This window comes from Arachis hypogaea, chromosome 14 (genome assembly GCF_003086295.3).
Source record: "Arachis hypogaea cultivar Tifrunner chromosome 14, arahy.Tifrunner.gnm2.J5K5, whole genome shotgun sequence".
Classification (NCBI taxonomy): domain Eukaryota; kingdom Viridiplantae; phylum Streptophyta; class Magnoliopsida; order Fabales; family Fabaceae; genus Arachis; species Arachis hypogaea.
The window spans coordinates 89,331,835-89,349,906 of NC_092049.1; the positions used below are offsets into that span (position 1 = coordinate 89,331,835).

General features: G+C 39.3%; 1 non-coding gene across 1 annotated transcript; it reads right to left on the reverse strand.

Moving 5' to 3' along the window:
- Positions 1–3,940: 3,940 nt before the first annotated feature.
- LOC112745332 (small nucleolar RNA R71) lies at positions 3,941–4,048 on the reverse strand. The gene has a single exon (XR_003173267.1). It is a non-coding gene; the product is annotated as a small nucleolar RNA R71 (small nucleolar RNA).
- Between the last annotated feature and the right edge of the window lie 14,024 nt (positions 4,049–18,072).

Genomic DNA, 18,072 nt, shown 5'->3' on the forward strand with positions numbered 1-18,072 from the left:
TGGTGTTGTTATGAGCGGATAATTTATACGCTTTTTGGCATTGGTTTTAGTATATTTTCAGTATGATTTAGTTAGTTTTTAGTATATTTTTATTAGTTTTTAATTAAAATTCATATTTTTGGACTTTACTATGAGTTTGTGTGTTTTTCTGTGATTTCAGGTATTTTCTGGCTGAAATTGAGGGACTTGAGCAAAAATTAGATTCAGAGGTTGAAGAAGGACTGATGATGCTATTAGATTCTGACCTCCCTGCACTCAAAGTTAATTTTCTGGAGCTACAGAACTTCAAATGGCGCGCTTTCAATTGAGTTGGAAAGTAGACATCCAGGGCTTTTCAGCAATATATAATAGTTCATATTTTGAATAAGGATTAATGATGTAAACTGGCGTTCAACGCCAGCTCCATGCTGCAGTCTGGCGTCCAGCGCCAGAAACAAGTTGCAAAGTGGAGTTCAACGCCAGAAACACATTACAAACTGGCGTTCAACTCCAAGAATGACCTCTCCACGTGTAAACTTCAAGCTCAGCCCAAGAATACACCTAGTGGGCCCCGGAAGTAGATTTCTACATCATTTACTCAATTCTGTAAACCCTAGTAACTAGTTTAGTATAAATAGGACTTTTTACTATTGTATTTACATCTTATGATTTTTAGTTCAACTTTGGATCATATTAATCACGTTTGGGGGCTGGCCATTCGGCCATTCCTGGACCTTCATCACTTATGTATTTTCAACGGTAGAGTTTCTGCAGTCCATAGATTAAGGTGTGGAGCTCTGCTGTTCCTCATGATTTAATGCAAAGTACTACTATTTTTCTATTCAATTCAACTTATTCCGCTTCTAAGATATCCATTCGCACCCAAGAACATGATGAATGTGATGATTATGTGATGCTCATCATCATTCTCACTTATGAACGCGTGCCTGACAAACACTTCCGTTCTACATGCAAACAAGCTAGAATGAGTATCTCTTTGATATCTAATACAGAGGAGCGAGTCCGAGATATTAGAATCTTCGTGGTATAAGTGAGAACCCATGGATGGCCATTCCTGAGATCCGGAAAGTCTAAACCTTGTCTGTGGTATTCCATGTAGGATCTGGGAAGGGATGGCTGTGACGAACTTCAAACTCGCGAGTGCTGGGCGTAGTGACAGACGCAAAGGAGGGTGAATCCTATTCCAGTATGATCGAGAACCTCCAGATGATTAGCCGTGCCGTGACAGAGTATTTGGACCTTTTTCACAGAGAGGAGGGGATGTAGCCATTGACAACGGTGATGCCTTACAGAAAGCTTGCCATGGAAAGGAGTAGGAATGATTGGATGAAGACATCAGGAAAGCAGAGGTTCAGAGGAACGAAAGCATCTCTATACGCTTATCTGAAATTCTCACCAATGATTTACATAAGTATTTCTATCTTTACTTTCTGTTTATTTATTATTATTATTCGAAAACTCCATAACCATTTGATATTCGCCTGACTGAGATTTACAAGATTACCATAGCTTGATTCATACCAACAATCTCCGTGGGATCGACCCTTACTCACGTAAGGTTTTATTACTTGGACGACCCAGTGCACTTGCTGGTTAGTTGTATCGAAGTTCTGAATGAAAAACGATTTATTAAGACGTGCGTACTGAGTTTTTGGTGCAGTTGCCTGAGATCACAATTTCGTGCACCAAGTTTTTGGCGCCGTTGCCGGGGACAATCAATTTCGAACAACAATTTCACAATTGTTTCCAGACCACAATGGTGCCAAGTTTTTAATCCGACAACAACACCAAGTTTTTGGCGCCGTTGCCGGGGATTGTTCGAGTTTGGACAACTGACGGTTCATCTTGTTGCTCAGATTAGGTAATTTTCTTCTTGTTTCAACTTTTATTTGGTTTTCAAAGACTTTTTCAAAAACTTTTCTTTGTTTTCGTTTTTCTTAAAATAAATTTTCAAAAAAAAATTTCTTCTTTTTCGTTTTTTCCAATTATTTTCAAAAAAATCCAAAAAAAAAAATTTTTAAAATCATAAAATCAAAAATATTTTTCTGTTTCTTGTTTGAGTCTAGAGTCAAGTTTTAAGTTTGGTGTCAATTGCATCTTTCTAATTTTCTAAAAAAAAAATTTCGAAAATTTCATGCATTGCATTCTTCATGATCTTCAAGTTGTTCTTGGCCAGTCTTCTTGTTTGATCTTCATATTTTCTTGTTTTGTGTCTTTTCTAGTTTTTCATATACATTTTCAATTTGTTAGTGTCTAAAGTTTGATAATTTCTAAGTTTGGTGTCTTGCATGATTTCTTTTCTTAAAAATTTTCAAAAATAAGTTCTTGGTGTTCATCTTAACATTCAAAGTGTTCTTGGTGTTCATCTTGACATTCAAAGTGTTCTTGCATGCATTGTGTGTTTTGATCCAAAATTTTCATGCATTGAGTCTTTTTGGTGTTTTTCTCTTTCTTCATTCAAAATTCAAAAATAAAAAAAAATATCTTTCCCTTATTTCCCTCATAAATTTCGAAAATTTGAGTTGACCTTTTCAAAACTTTTTAAAATTTAGTTATTTCTTATGAGTCAAATCAAATTTTCAATTTAAAAATATTATCTTTTCAAAATTTTTTTTCAAAAAATCAAATCTTTTTCATTTTTCTTATTTATTTTCGAAAATTTTAAAAATATTTTTCAAAAATCTTTTTCTTAATTTTACCTCATAATTTTCGAAAATATTATCAACAATTAATGTTTTGATTCAAAAATTTCAAGTTTGTTACTTTCTTGTTAAGAAAGATTTAAACTTTAAGTTCTAGAATCATATCTTGTGATTACTTGTGAGTCAAGTCATTAATTTTGATTTTAAAATTCAATTCTTTTTCAAAACTAATTTTAATCATATCTTTCTATCATATCTTTTTAAATTATATCTTTTTAAAAAAAATTGATTTTAAAATATCTTTTCTAACTTCTTATCTTCTTATCTTTTCAAAATTGATTTTCAAATCTTTTTCAACTAACTAATTGACTTTTTGTTTGTTTCTTATCTTTTTCAAAACCACCTAACTACTCTTCCCTCTCTAATTTTTGAAAATACCTCCCTCTTTTTCAAAAATTCTTTTTAATTAATTAATTGTTTTAAATTTTAATTTTAATTTTATTTCCCCTTTAATTTTCAAAAATCATCAACTCCTTTTCAAAAATTATTTTCGAAAATTTCTCTCTCTCATCTTTTTCTATTTATTTAATTACTTACTAACACTTCTCTCCATCTCATATCTCTGCTCCTATCCTCACCCTTGTGTTTGAATTATCCATTCTTTTTCACTCTTATTCCCTTTCTTCCTCTACTAACAATAAGGAACCTCTTTACTGTAACATAGAGGATTCCTCTTCTTTTCTTGTTCTCTTCTCTTTCATATGAGCAGGAACAAGGAAATGGGCATTCTTGTTGAAGCTGATCCAGAACCTGAAAGGACTCTGAAGAGGAAACTAAGAGAAGCTAAAATACAACAATCCAGAGACAACCTTACTGAAATTTTCGAACAAGAAAAGGAGATGGCAGCCGAACCTAGCTACAACAATGCAAGGAGGATGCTTGGTGACTTCACTGCACCTAATTCCAATTTACATGGAAGGAGCATCTCAATCGCTGCCATTGGAGCAAACAATTTTGAGCTTAAACCTCAATTAGTTTCTCTGATGCAACAGAACTGCAAGTTTCATGGACTTCCATCTGAAGATCCTTTTCAGTTCTTAACTGAATTCTTGCAGATCTGTGATACTGTTAAGACCAATGGGGTTGACCCTGAGGTCTACAGGCTTATGCTTTTCCCATTTGCTGTAAGAGACAGAGCTAGAGTATGGTTGGACTCTCAACCTAAAGATAGCCTGAACTCTTAGGATAAGCTGGTCACGGCTTTCTTAGCCAAGTTCTTTCCTCCTCAAAGGCTTAGTAAGCTTAGAGTGGATGTTCAAACCTTCAGACAGAAAGAAGGTGAATCCCTCTATGAAGCTTGGGAGAGATACAAGCAACTGACCAAAAAGTGTCCTTCTGACATGCTTTCAGAATGGACCATCCTAGATATATTCTATGATGGTCTGTCTGAATTAGCTAAGATGTCGTTGGATACTTCTGCAGGTGGATCCATTCACCTAAAGAAAACACCTGTAGAAGCTCAAGAACTCATTGACATGGTAGCTAATAACCAGTTCATGTACACTTCTGAGAGGAATCCTGTGAGTAATGGGACGCTTCAGAAGAAAGGGAGTTCTTAAAATTGATACTCTGAATGCCATATTGGCTCAGAATAAAATATTGGCTCAGCAAGTCAATATGATCTCTCAGAGTCTGAATGGATTGAAGGAAGCATCCAACAATACTCAAGAGGCATCTTTTGAAGAAGAGGCTTATGATCCTGAGAACCCTGGAATAGCAGAGGTAAACTACATGGGTGAACTCTATGGGAACACCTATAACCCCTCATGGAGAAATCACCCAAATTTCTCATGGAAGGATCAACAAAAGCCTCAACAAGGCTTTAATAATGGTGGAAGAAACAGGTTTAACAATAGTAAACCGTTTCCATCATCCACTCAGCAACAGACAGAGAATTCTGAGCAGAATCCATCTAGCTTGGCAAACATAGTCTCTGATCTATCTAAGGCCACTCAAAGTTTCATGAATGAAACAAGGTCCTCCATTAGAAATCTGGAAGCACAAGTGGGCCAGCTAAGTAAAAGGATCACTAAAAACCCTCCTAGTACTCTCCCAAGCAATATAGAAGAAAATCTAAAAGGAGAGTGCAAGGCCATTGAAATGACCATCATGGCCGAAACCACAAAAGAGGAGGAGGACGTGAATCCCAGTGAGGAAGACCTCCTGGGACGTCCAGAGATCAATAAGGAGTTTCCCTCTGAGGAACCAAAGGACTCTGAGGCTCATCTAGAGACCATAGAGATTCAATTAAACCTCTTTATGCCATTCATGAGCTCTGATGAGTATTCTTCTTCTAAAGAGAATGAAGATGTTACTGAAGAACAAGTTGCCAAGTACCTTGGTGCTATCATGAAGCTGAATACCAAATTATTTGGTAATGAGACTTGGGAAGATGAACCTCCCTTGCTCACCAATGAACTGAGTGATCTGGATCAACTGAGATTGCCTCAGAAGAAACAGGATCCCTGAAAGTTCTTAATACCTTGTACCATAGGCACCATGACCTTTGAGAAGGCTCTATGTGACCTTGGGTCAGGGATAAACCTCATGCCACTCTCTATAATGGAGAAACTGGGAATCTTTGAGGTACAAGCTGCTAGAATCTCGTTAGAGATGGCAGACAATTCCAGAAAACAGGCTTATGGACAAGTAGAGGACATGTTAGTAAAGGTTGAAGGCCTTTACATTCCTGTTGATTTCATAATCCTAGATACTGGGAAGGATGAGGATGAATCCATCATCCTTGGAAGACCCTTCCTAGCCACAGCAAGAGCTGTGATTGATGTGGGCAGAGGAGAATTGATCCTTCAACTAAATGAGGACAACCTTGTGTTTAAAACTCAAGGATCTCTCTCTGTAACCATGGAGAGGAAGCATGAAAAGCTTCTCTCACTGCAGAGTCAACCAGAGCCCCCATAGTCAAACTCTAAGTTTGGTGTTAGGAGGCCACAACCAAACTCTAAGTTTGGTGTTAAACTCCCATATCCAAACTCTAAGTTTGGTGTTGGGAAGTCTCAACAATGCTCTGAATATCTGTGAGGCTCCATGAGAGCCCACTGTCAAGCTATTGACATTAAAGAAGCGCTTGTTGGGAGGCAACCTAATTTTTATTTATCTTATTTTCATTCTTATTGTTCTTTCATGTTTTATTAGGTTCATGATCATGTGGAGTCACAAAATAAATAGAAAAATTAAAAACAGAATAAAAAATAGCAGAAGAAAAATCACACCCTGGAGGAAGGACTTACTGGCGTTTAAACGCCAGTAAGGAGCATCTTGATGGCGTTCAACGCCAGAACAGAGCATGGATCTGGCGTTGAACGCCAGAAACAAGCAGCATCCTGGCGTTCAGATGCCAGGAATGCACACTGAGGAAAGCTGGCGCTGAACGCCAGAAACAAGCATAGAACTGGCGTTCAACACCAGAAACATGCTGCATCTGGTCGTTGAACGCCCAGAACAAGCATCAATTCGGTGTTTAAATGCCAGAATTGCATGCAAAGGCATTTTACATGTCTCAATGGTGCAGGGATGTAAATCCTTGACACCTCAGGATCTGTGGACCCCACAGGATCATCTCAGCATCTGTGGATCCCACAGGATCCCCACCTACCTCTACTCATACTCTCCCCTCTTCTCATTCATCCTCTCTTTCCAATAAACACCTTTCCCCAAAACCCTTCACCAATCACCTCAATCTCTCTCTTCCTTATTACCCATTCACCACTCACATCCATCCACTCTTCCCCATAAACCTACCTCATAAAGCCCACCTACTTTCAAAATTCAAAATCACTTTCCCACCCAAACCCACCCCATATGGCCGAACCTTAACCCCTCTCCCTCCACTATATAAACCTCTCCATTCTTCTTCATTCTCACACAACACAACCCTCTCATCCCCTTCTTGGCCGAAACACAACCCTCTCTCCCTCTCTTCCATATCTTCTTCTTCTTCTTCTTTTCTTTCTTCTCTTGCTCGAGGGCGAGCAATATTCTATGTTCGGTGTGGTAAAAGCATAAGCTTTTTGTTTTTCCATTACCATTGATGGCACCTAAGACTGGAGAATCCTCTAGAAAAGGGAAAGGAAAGACAAAAGCTTCCACCTCCGAGTCATGGGAGATGGAAAGATTCATCTCCAAAGCCCATCAAGACCACTTCTATGATGTTGTGGCCAAGAAGAAGGTGATCCCCGAGGTCCCTTTCAAACTCAAGAAAAATGAGTATACGGAGATCCGACATGAGATCCAAAGAAGAGGTTGGGAAGTTCTAACAAACCCCATCCAACAAGTCAGAATTCTTATGGTTCAAGAGTTCTATGCTAATGCATGGATCACTAGGAACCATGATCGAAGTAAGAACCCGAACCCAAAGAATTATCTCACCATGGTTCGGGGGAAATACTTAGATTTTACTCCGGAAAATGTGAGGTTGGCGTTCAACTTGCCAACGATGGAAGAGAACGCACGCCCCTACACAAGAAGAGTCAACTTTGATCAAAGGTTGGACCAAGTCCTCATGGACATATATGTGGAAGGAGCTCAATGGAAGATTGACTCAAAAGGCAAACCGGTTCAACTGAGAAGACTGGACCTTAAGCCTGTAGCTAGAGAATGGTTGGAGTTCATTCAACGCTCAATCATTCCCACTAGCAACCGGTCTGAAGTTACAATAGACCGGGCCATCATGATCCATAGCATCATGATTAGGGAGAAAGTGGAGGTTCATGAGATTATACCTCAAGAACTCTACAAGGTGGCTGACAAGTCCTCCACTATGGCAAGGTTATCCTTTCCTCACCTCATTTGCCACCTATGAAATTCGGCTGGGATTGACATAGAGGGAGATATCCTCATTGAAGAGGACAAGCCCATCATTAAGAAAAGGATGGAGCAAACAAGAGAGCCTATTCATGGATCTCAAGAGACGCATGAAGAAGCTCATCACCAAGAAATCCCTGAGATGCCTCAAGGGATGCACTTTCCTCCACAGAATTTTTGGGAGCAAATCAACACCTCCCTAGGAGAATTAAGTTCCAACATGGGACAACTAAGGGTGGAACATCAAGATCACTCCATCATCCTCCATGAAATTAGAGAAGATCAAAGAGAAATGAGGGAGGAGCAACAAAGACAAGGAAGAGACATAAAAGAGCTCAAGGACATCATTGGTTCCTCAAGAAGAAAATGCCACCATCACTAAGGTGGACTCATTCCTTGTTCTCAAATTTTCTGTTTTTCATTTTCTTTATGTTAAGTGCTTATCTATGTTAGTGTCTTATTACATGATCATTAGTATTTAGTAACTTTGTCTTAAAGTTATGAATGTCCTATGAATCCATCACCTCTCTTAAATGAAAAATGTTTTTAATTCAAAAGAACAAGAAGTACGTGAGTTTTGAATTTATCCTTGAACTTAGTTTAATTATATTGATGTGGTGACAATACCTTTTGTTTTCTGAATGAATGCTTGAACAGTGCATATGTCTTTTGAAGTTGTTCTTTATGAATGTTAAATATGTTGGCTCTTGAAGAATAAGGAAAAAGGAGACATGTTATTTGATAATCTGAAAAATCATAAAAATGATTCTTGAAGCAAGAAAAAGCAGTGAATACAAAAGCTTGCAAAAAAAAAAGAAAAATGGCGAAAAAAAAGAGAAAAAGAAAAAGAAAAAGCAAGCAGAAAAAGCCAAAAGCTCTTCAAACCAAAAGGCAAGAGCAAAAAGCCAATAGCCCTTAAAACCAAAAGGCAAGGGTAATAAAAAGGATCCAAGGCTTTGAGCATCAGTGGATAGGAGGGCCAAAAGGAATAAAATCCTTGCCTAAGCGACTAAACCAAGCTGTCCCTAACCATGTGCTTGTGGCGTGAAGGTGTCAAGTGAAAACTTGTGACTGAGCGGTTAAAGTCAAGGTCCAAAGCAAAAAAAGAGTGTGTTTAAGAACCCTGGACACCTCTAATTGGGGACTTTAGCAAAGCTGAGTCACAATCTGAAAAGGTTCACCCAGTTATGTGTCTGTGGCATTTATGTATCCGGTGGTAATACTGGAAAACAAAGTGCTTAGGGCCACGGCCAAGACTCATAAAGTAGTTGTGTTCAAGAATCAACATACTGAACTAGGAGAATCAATAACACTATCTGAATTCTAAGTTCCTATAGATGCCAATCATTCTGAACTTCAATGGATAAAGTGAGATGCCAAAACTATTCAAGAGGCAAAAAGCTACAAGTCCCGCTCATCTGATTGGGGCTATATTTCATTGATATTTTGGAATTTATAGTATATTCTGTTCTTTTTATCCTAAATGATTTTCAGTTGCTTGGGGACAAGCAACAATTTAAGTTTGGTGTTGTGATGAGCGGATAATTTATACGCTTTTTGGCATTATTTTTAGTATATTTTCAGTATGATTTAGTTAGTTTTTAGTATATTTTTATTAGTTTTTAATTAAAATTCACATTTCTGGACTTTACTATGAGTTTGTGTGTTTTTCTATGATTTCAGGTATTTTCTGGCTGAAATTGAGGGACTTGAGCAAAAATCAGATTCAGAGGTTGAAGAAGGACTAATGATGCTGTTGGATTCTGACCTCCCTGCACTCAAAGTGAATTTTCTAGAGCTACAGAACTCTAAATGGCACACTTCTAATTGCGTTGGAAAGTAGACATCCAGGGCTTTCCATCAATATATAAAAGTCCATACTTCGAATAAGGATTGACAACGTAAACTGGCGTTCAACGCCAGCTCCATGCTGTAGTCTGGCGTCCAACACCAGAAACAAGTTGCAAAGTGGAGTTCAACGCCAGAAACACGTTACAAACTGGCGTTCAACTCCAAGAATGACCTCTCCACGTGTAAACTTCAAGCTCAGCCCAAGCACACACCAAGTGAGCCCTGGAAGTGGATTTCTACATCATTTACTCAATTATGTAAACCCTAGTAACTAGTTTAGTATAAATAGGACTTTTTACTATTATATTTACATCTTATGATTTTTAGTTCAACTTTGGATCATATTGATCACATTTGGGGGCTAGCCATTCGGCCATGCCTGGACCTTCATCACTTATGTATTTTCAACGGTAGAGTTTCTGCACTCCATAGATTAAGGTGTGGAGCTCTGCTGTTCCTCATGATTTAATGCAAAGTACTACTGTTTTTCTATTCAATTCAACTTATTCCGCTTCTAAGATATCCATTCGCACCCAAGAACATGATGAATGTGATGATTATGTGACGCTCATCATCATTCTCACTTATGAACGCGTTCCTGACAAACACTTCCGTTCTACATGCAAACAAGCTAGAATGAGTATCTCTTAGATATCTAATACAGAGGACCGAGTCCGAGATATTAGAATCTTCATGGTATAAGTTAGAACCCATGGATGGCCATTCTTGAGATCCGGAAAGTCTAAACCTTGTCTGTGGTATTCCGTGTAGGATCTGGGAAGGGATGGCTGTGACGAACTTCAAACTCGCGAGTGCTGGGCGTAGTGACAGACGCAAAAGGAGGGTGAATCCTATTCCAGTATGATCGAGAACCTCCAGATGATTAGCCGTGCCGTGACAGAGTATTTGGACCTTTTTCACAGAGAGGAGGGGATGTAGCCATTGACAACGGTGATGCCTTACAGAAAGCTTGCCATGGAAAGGAGTAGGAATGATTGGATGAAGACAGCAGGAAAGCAGAGGTTCAGAGGAACGAAAGCATCTCTATACGCTTATCTGAAATTCTCACCAATGATTTACATAAGTATTTCTATCTTTACTTTCTGTTTATTTATTATTATTATTCGAAAACTCCATAACCATTTGATATCTGCCTGACTGAGATTTACAAGATGACCATAGCTTGCTTCATACCAACAATCTCTGTGGGATCGACCCTTACTCACGTAAGGTTTTATTACTTGGACGACCCAATGCACTTGCTGGTTAGTTGTATCGAAGTTGTGAATGAAAAATGATTTATTAAGACGTGCGTACTGAGTTTTTGGCACCGTTGCCTGAGATCACAATTTCGTGCACCAGAGTTCTTTTTTTTTTCAAGAAAGAAAATGCCATGTATTTCAAGTCTTCATTTCAACATAAATAAAAGTAGAGTTTGTCCCCATAAGAGTCACTGTGAGTTGTGCAAAAACAATGAGAGAGACCAAGGCCAAGATGGATTATCAAACAAACTAAGAATTAAGAAACTAAGTGTAGAACCTTGTATGAACTAAAAAGAAAATGAGTCATGGTAGAGCAACTAGTCCTAGAAGGTATAACCAGGGAAGGCCAAAGGGTGTTCCTTGAATATCCATAGAACCAAGAGGTAGTAAGCAATAAAGACCCAAGGCTTTGAGCATCAACTACTGGGATAGAAAAAAAAAGAAGAAACATTAAAAAGCTCAAAAAGAATTTAAGATCTTAGTAGATGCTTGTGGTGAAGATGTGTCAAGAAGAGACCTGGACAAGTAAATTCTTAGGGGTGTCTCAACACCTAGTACCCTAAAACTAACTGGTTTGGGAGTGCTAATTGAAAGCTTAAATAAAGGGTTGTCTTGAGATAAAACACTTAGAGTCGTGGTCAAGAAAGCAAAACAATCCTTACTACTTCAAGGTGACAATCAATAGAAAGGACCCCTAAGGCCTATACCTGAAAGAACCCTCAAGGATCCAAGAGCTTCCCATGACATTAAAATATTCATACATGTGTTGAACACTTAGTCTTACTCTTAGTTGTACTGCAATCACTCAAAGCCAAGGCCTCAAGTTATAAAGGTTTACTCACATTGATTTGCTTGGGACAAGCAAAACTTAAGTTTGGTGTTGTGATGACTTGCATCATCTACCCTTTTTTCTTGCATAAAGAAGACCATAAAAGAGCATAAATCTCATTTGATCAGTACAATTCATGCATTATTTGATGAATATTATGGTACACTACTTTGAGATGAGTTGTGCTGAATTTCAGGTGAGAAAAGCATCAAAAATTGGGTAGAAGACAAACAAGAAGCTAGGCGTGTGAAATTGGCGTGCCATTTGAAGCAAACGCCACAAAAATGCACTGGCGTGGCACGCCAGGAGCTGGGCGTGGCACGCCAGTACTAAAGTCCAGAGAAGAAGTCCAAGCATGCATGTGGGCGTGGCACGCCAGAGACTGGGCGTGGCACGCTAATACAAAATTCCAAAGAGCTACAATGGAAGACACAAAAGGGGCGTGGCACTCCAAGTTGGCGTAACACGCCTGGCCCATCAATTACTATAGGCGTGCAACTTGAGCAAAGGGGCGTGGCACGCCAACTCACTATTCCAAGAAGAACCTTCACTATGGCGTGCCACTTGGTGTCGAAGGCATGGCACGCCAGCCCCAAGAAGTCACTTGGGCGTGCCACTTGAGAACCCAGGCGTGGCACGCCAAGCTTGAAGAGTTCAAAAATCCATGGGCGTGCCACTTGAGCAGCATGGCGTGGCACGCTGGTACAACAATCCAGAGAAGGGGCTGAAGGCAATTGAAGACTGGGCATGCCACTTGAGTAACCAGGCGTGGCACGCCAATGCACAAAGGACCAAAAGCAAAGACTGGGCATGCCACTTGGTATCGAAGGCGTGGCACGCCAACCTTAGCATTTTACTATGGCGTGCCACTTGAAGACTGAGGTGTGGGATGCCAACTACTGGAACCAAGACAAGATCATGGGCGTGGCACGCCAGCCTTTAGGTGTAGCACGCCAGTACAAGTTTCCAGAGGCAAAGAGAAGTGAGAAAGGCAAGGGGCGTGCCACTTGAGTTCGAAGGCGTGGCACGCCAAGGTTGAGAGAGGGACGAGCGTGCCACTTGAAGGAGTAGGCGTGGGATGCCAAGCTAGAAATGAAGGGCACGTGACATGCTAGAGAAGCGCCAGTCACACGCCAGCTAAGAAGTCATGCTTATTGAGTGTTTTCTTTTCCCTCCAAAATGTAATTTTCCTTTTTCACTTTTGTAATTCTTTTATTTTACTAGAAGTAGTATAAATACCCCCAAGGAGTACTGAAGAAGGGAGTTAAGCAGTCAGTTTTAGATCCACTTTTACACTTCACTTTTGAATACTTTTTGAGCCATGAGTAGCTAACTTCCCTCTCATTGAGTGAGGGAGCTCTGTTGTACTTGATGGATTGATGATAGTGAAATCCTTCTTCTCTTCATCTTCTCTTTGATTTTCTAGAAGGAATTTCGTTCGTAAAGCTTAGTATTCAATCATCTTGGGAAAGAGATTGAATGCAATTGGGTTTCATGGGAACCTTGGGAAAGGAAACATGAAACCATGCTTGAAATCCCTTCTCACACTAGAGTAGAATCTGGGTTTTGGTGTTTGGATATGTGACATATAATCCTCCCTCTACTTGGACCTATAATGGTGTGTGGTATAATCAGGGAACAAGCATATCTTTCTTCATGAGCAATTAGACCAAGGAATTGGCTATTGATCAAGATCTGAGAGATTGAGTCACCAAGGGATTGGGGCTCAATCAATCATGATTGCCAAGAGGTCAATGAGTTGCATGATTGAAGGGGATATAAGCTAGATTCGATCTAAAGAGACAATATCTCCCAATCTCAATGAATTTCCCCATTCTTATCTACCCATTTCTTTACTGCTTATTTTTACATTCAGCAATTCCCCATTCCCATTTACATTCAAGTCATTTATGATTCTGCCCTTTACTTTCTGTCATTTATATTTCTACACTTTATTGCTTTTCTTTATATTCTAGTCATTTATATTTATGTCATTTACAATTCTGCACTCTACAATCCTATTGATCCGCTTGACTAATTCATCAATTGATTAAAACTGCTCGAATTTGCTAATCTCTGTGGATACGATCCCACTCCACTGTGGGTTATTACTTGAGGATAATTTTGGTGCACTTGCCAAAAGGACTAATTCACCAATTTTGAATGGGGTGTGAATTCCAGTCATCAACAGGTTTGGAATTACTCATACTAAACCTCTCTAAAACCTTCTCAATATATTTCTGCTGTGACAACCACAGTTTTCCATTCTTCCTGTCACGAGTGATACTCATACGAAGGATTTTCTTTGCAAGACCCAAATCCTTCATAGCAAAGGATCTGTTCAAGTCTTTCTTAAGACTTTCAATCTTTTTAGTGTCATGACCAAACATGTCATCAACATAAAGCAAGAGAATTATAAAATCACCATCAGAGAATTTCTTAACATACAGACAATGATCAAAAGAACTCTTACTATACCCATGACCTTCCATGAAGGAATCAAACTTCTTGTACCACCTTGGCGCTTGCTTCAGCCTATATAAGCTCTTCTTCAACTTGCATACAAGATGCTCCTTTCCTTTAACCTTGAAACCCTCTGGTTGCTCCATATATATTTCTTTATCTATGTCACCGTGAAGGAATGCAGTCTTCACATCAAGCTGCTCAACCTCTAAATTCAAGCTAGTCGCCAATCCAAGCACAACTCGAATAGAGGACATCTTCACAACTGGAGAGAAAATCTCCTCAAAATCAATACCTTTCTTTTGCTCAAAGCCTTTCACAACCAATCGAGCTTTGTACTTTGGTCGTGAGACATTTTCATCCGCTTTCAATTTGAACACCCATTTATTCTTGAATGCTCTCTTACCCTTCGGCAACTTCACTAATTCAAAAGTGTGATTCTCATGCAAGGATTTCATTTCTTCTTGCATAGCCTTCAACCAATCTTCCTTATGCTCATCAGACATAGCTTTCTGGTAGCTCTCTGGCTCTCCAATCTCAGTGTTCATCACATACTCATGAAGAGAGTATTTTTTGAGAAGGATGACGCTCTCTAGTAGATCTTCTAAATTCAGGCTCAACTGGTGGTTCAGGTGGAACTTCAACATTTGGCACCTCAGGTTGAGGTGTAGGTTCATCATAAAAATTATCACCATCATTATCAACTTGTACATCTTCCCCATCAACAGGAGGTCTAGTGGAAGGACCAGGTTCATCATCAGCAGAACGTCTAACAGTTATTAGCTTATTTGTCTTCTCAAGCTCTTCAATAGTTTGGTCTTCAAGAAAAATCACATCTCAGTTCTAATTATCTTCTTGCTCACCGGATCCCATAATCTGTAACCAAAGTCTTCGTGACCATAACCCATGAAGATACATTGCTTTGACTTTCCATCAAGTTTAGACCTTTCATCTCTTGGAATGTGAACAAAAGCCCTGCAACCAAACCCTCGCAAGTGACTATAGGAGACATCTTTCCCTCTCCAAACTTTCTCTGGAACATCACCATTTAGTGGAACTGAAGGAGAAAAATTGATCAGATCTACTGCAGTCCTCATCGCTTCACCCCAAAAGGACTTAGGCAACTTTGCATAAGAGAGCATACACCTGACTCTATCATTGATAGTGCGATTCATTCTCTCTGCAACTCCATTATGTTGAGGAGTCTTAGGAACCGTCTTCTCAAGCTTGATTCCATGTCCTTTACAATACTCTTCAAATGGATTATTCACCACCATTATCTGCTCGAACACATTTCAATTTCCTTCCTATTTCTCTTTCAACACTTAAATGAAAGTGTTTGAATATTCCGAGAACCTGGTCTTTAGATTTCAAAACAAAAGCCCATACTTTTTGAGAATAATCATCAATAAAAGTAACAAAATATGATGCACCACCTAGTGTCTTAGCATCCATAGTGCAAACATCAGTGTGAACTAAATCTAGAACATGTGATCTCCTATGAGGTCCAGAATTATAAAATGATACTCTAGCATGCTTTCTAACAAAACAATGAGTGCAAGTATTTAAAGTTGTACCTTTCACTGGAAGTGAGTGCTTCTTGACCAAGACGTATGTGCCACAAATCAGAAGAGGAATCATCAGCTATATTCACTTCTTCTTTGCACAACTTTGATTGCAACCAATAGAGAGTAGTGAGACTATTATCTTCTCTAGCAACAATAAGAGCCCCTTTGGTAATCTTGCATTTTCCACTACCAAAGGAAGTGCAATACCCCTCTTGATCCAATGCCTTCATAGAAATAAGATTGAACCGCATATCTGGCGCATGCCTAACATTCTTCAACTGCAACTTGCATCCCATATTGGTTTCAAGCCACAAATTACCCATAAAAATTATATCACACACTCCTTTATCTCCCAATTTGATCTTGCCAAAATTTCCAGCAGTATAAGAAGTGAAAAATTCACGTCTCAGAGTGACATGACATGAGACACCAGAGTCCATAATCCAAGTGGAATCATCACAGACAATATTCACATAATTTTCATCATATGTGATAAGAACATCTTCATAAACAATAGCAGCAGTCTCTTTATCACTATCTTTACATTTGTCTTTATTTCTTCCCATTGATTGTTCTCTTTTTAAGAACCTACAATACCTCATGATATGTCCCGACTTGCCACAATGGTGACAAATGAACTCTTTTCTTGACTTGTACTTTCCTCTTGACTTGCTTTGACTCTCTGACCTGTCAAAACTGTGAGGTTTTCTAATTTGACTTCTCCCCCGTGACTCTGAAACAAGTGCTTCTGACTGGGAGGAGGTATTTGTCAAATCTCGCTCTTTTCTTCTGGCTTCTTCATTTAACATACTCTCTTTAACCATTGCTAACGTGGTACACGGAATCGCGATCTCACACTTTCCTCACAACTCCATGCAGCTGACCAGCAAGTGCACTGGGTCATCCAAGTAATACATTATGTGAGTAAGGGTCGATCCCACAGAGATTGTCGGCTTGAAGCAAGCTATGGTCATCTTGTAAATCTCAGTCAGGTGGATTCAATTGATTATGAGGTTTTGATAATTAAAATATAAATAAAACATAAAATAAGATAAAGTTACTTATGTAATTCATTGGTGGGAATTTCAGATAAGCGTCTGGAGATGCTTTGTTGCTTTGGATCTCTGTAGCTCAAGTTATGCTCCATTGAAGAGGGTAATGTCAGCCTGCCAAAATTGCAGGCGTTTTTGGTGAACACGCCTTTGTTTCCAGTGTTGCCAACGTGCTCAGATTCTGAAGCTCTAAATGAAGCCGGCTTTTGAAGCTTCAAATGAATGCCAAACCCATACTATGATATATCGTTGGAAAGCTTTGAATGTCTAATTTCCAATGATGTTGAGATTTCATCATTTAAAGCTCTAGAGCTCAAGATATACTCCATGGAAGATGAAGAGGTCAGCTGGCCTTACTATAGGTTGATACCATGTTCATCTATGAACTTTCGGGCCAATTTTCTCCCTCAAATTTAATGTCCACCATATATTGCAATATATGCTTGGAAAGCTCTTGATCCCTACTTTCTAATGCAACTAGAATCACCTCAATTAGAGCTTTGTAGCTCCAGTTATGCATCCTTGAAGAAGGTAAGGACAAGCTGCCTTGGTTGGGGCGTTTTTACCAAACACGCTAGTGCCAACGTGCTAGTGAACTCCCCTAGCCCAAATTTTTGGCCTTGGCGTTGTTGCTGGAGTTTCCAAGGAACACGCCAGTTCATCACTTGCCTTGGCAACGCTCTCGAGCTTCCTTGGTTCATTCATGCTTCCTTGAGTTTCAATCTTCATGTTCTTGTTTTTAGGGCCTAAAGATGACTCTGATTCGAGCTTCCATTTCATGCTTCACTATGGACTATTATATATCGTTGAAAAGCTCTAAATGTCAAATTTTCAACGCAACTAAAGACATCTCAATTGAATCTTCCTATCTCAAGTTATGCATCCTTGAAGGAGGCAAGGTCAGGTTGCCAACTTTGCTGGAGTTGTTGGTGAAGTTGCCATCAAACACTCTAGTGACTCCCTGCTTGCCTTGGCCTTGGCTTTGTTGTTGGTGTTGTTGATGAACACGCCAGTTCATCCTCTGCTTGGCAATGCTCTTCAAGCTCTTCCTTGCTCTGCTCCAAGATCCTGGCGTTGTTGCCAGCGTTGTCAAGGAACACGCTAGCCTTCCCCCAAGTTGGCAACATGCACTCTGCCTTCCAAGAAGCCAAATTCTTGCAAGGGTGTTCATGCTCTTCCTGGAGTTAAGTCTCAATGGCATTGCTAACTTGAATTTGGAGTTGGCAACGCCCTCAACTTCTTCCTCCTAGCTCCAGGGCTCTTTGCTTCACCTATCATCAACCAAACACATGCATCAAAGCCTTGCTAAATCACAAGATTTTGCATCATTCATAACATCAAACAATTCTTGCATAAATCTCATGAAAATGCACATAATTAACAATGTTTGATTGAATCAAGGCATGCATACAATTCTCATCCAAATACTTGCTTATTGTCTAAGAAAATGCATGAAACCAACCTAAAGCATACAAAAAATGGCTAGTAAAACTAGCCAAGATGCCCTGGCATCACAACACCAAA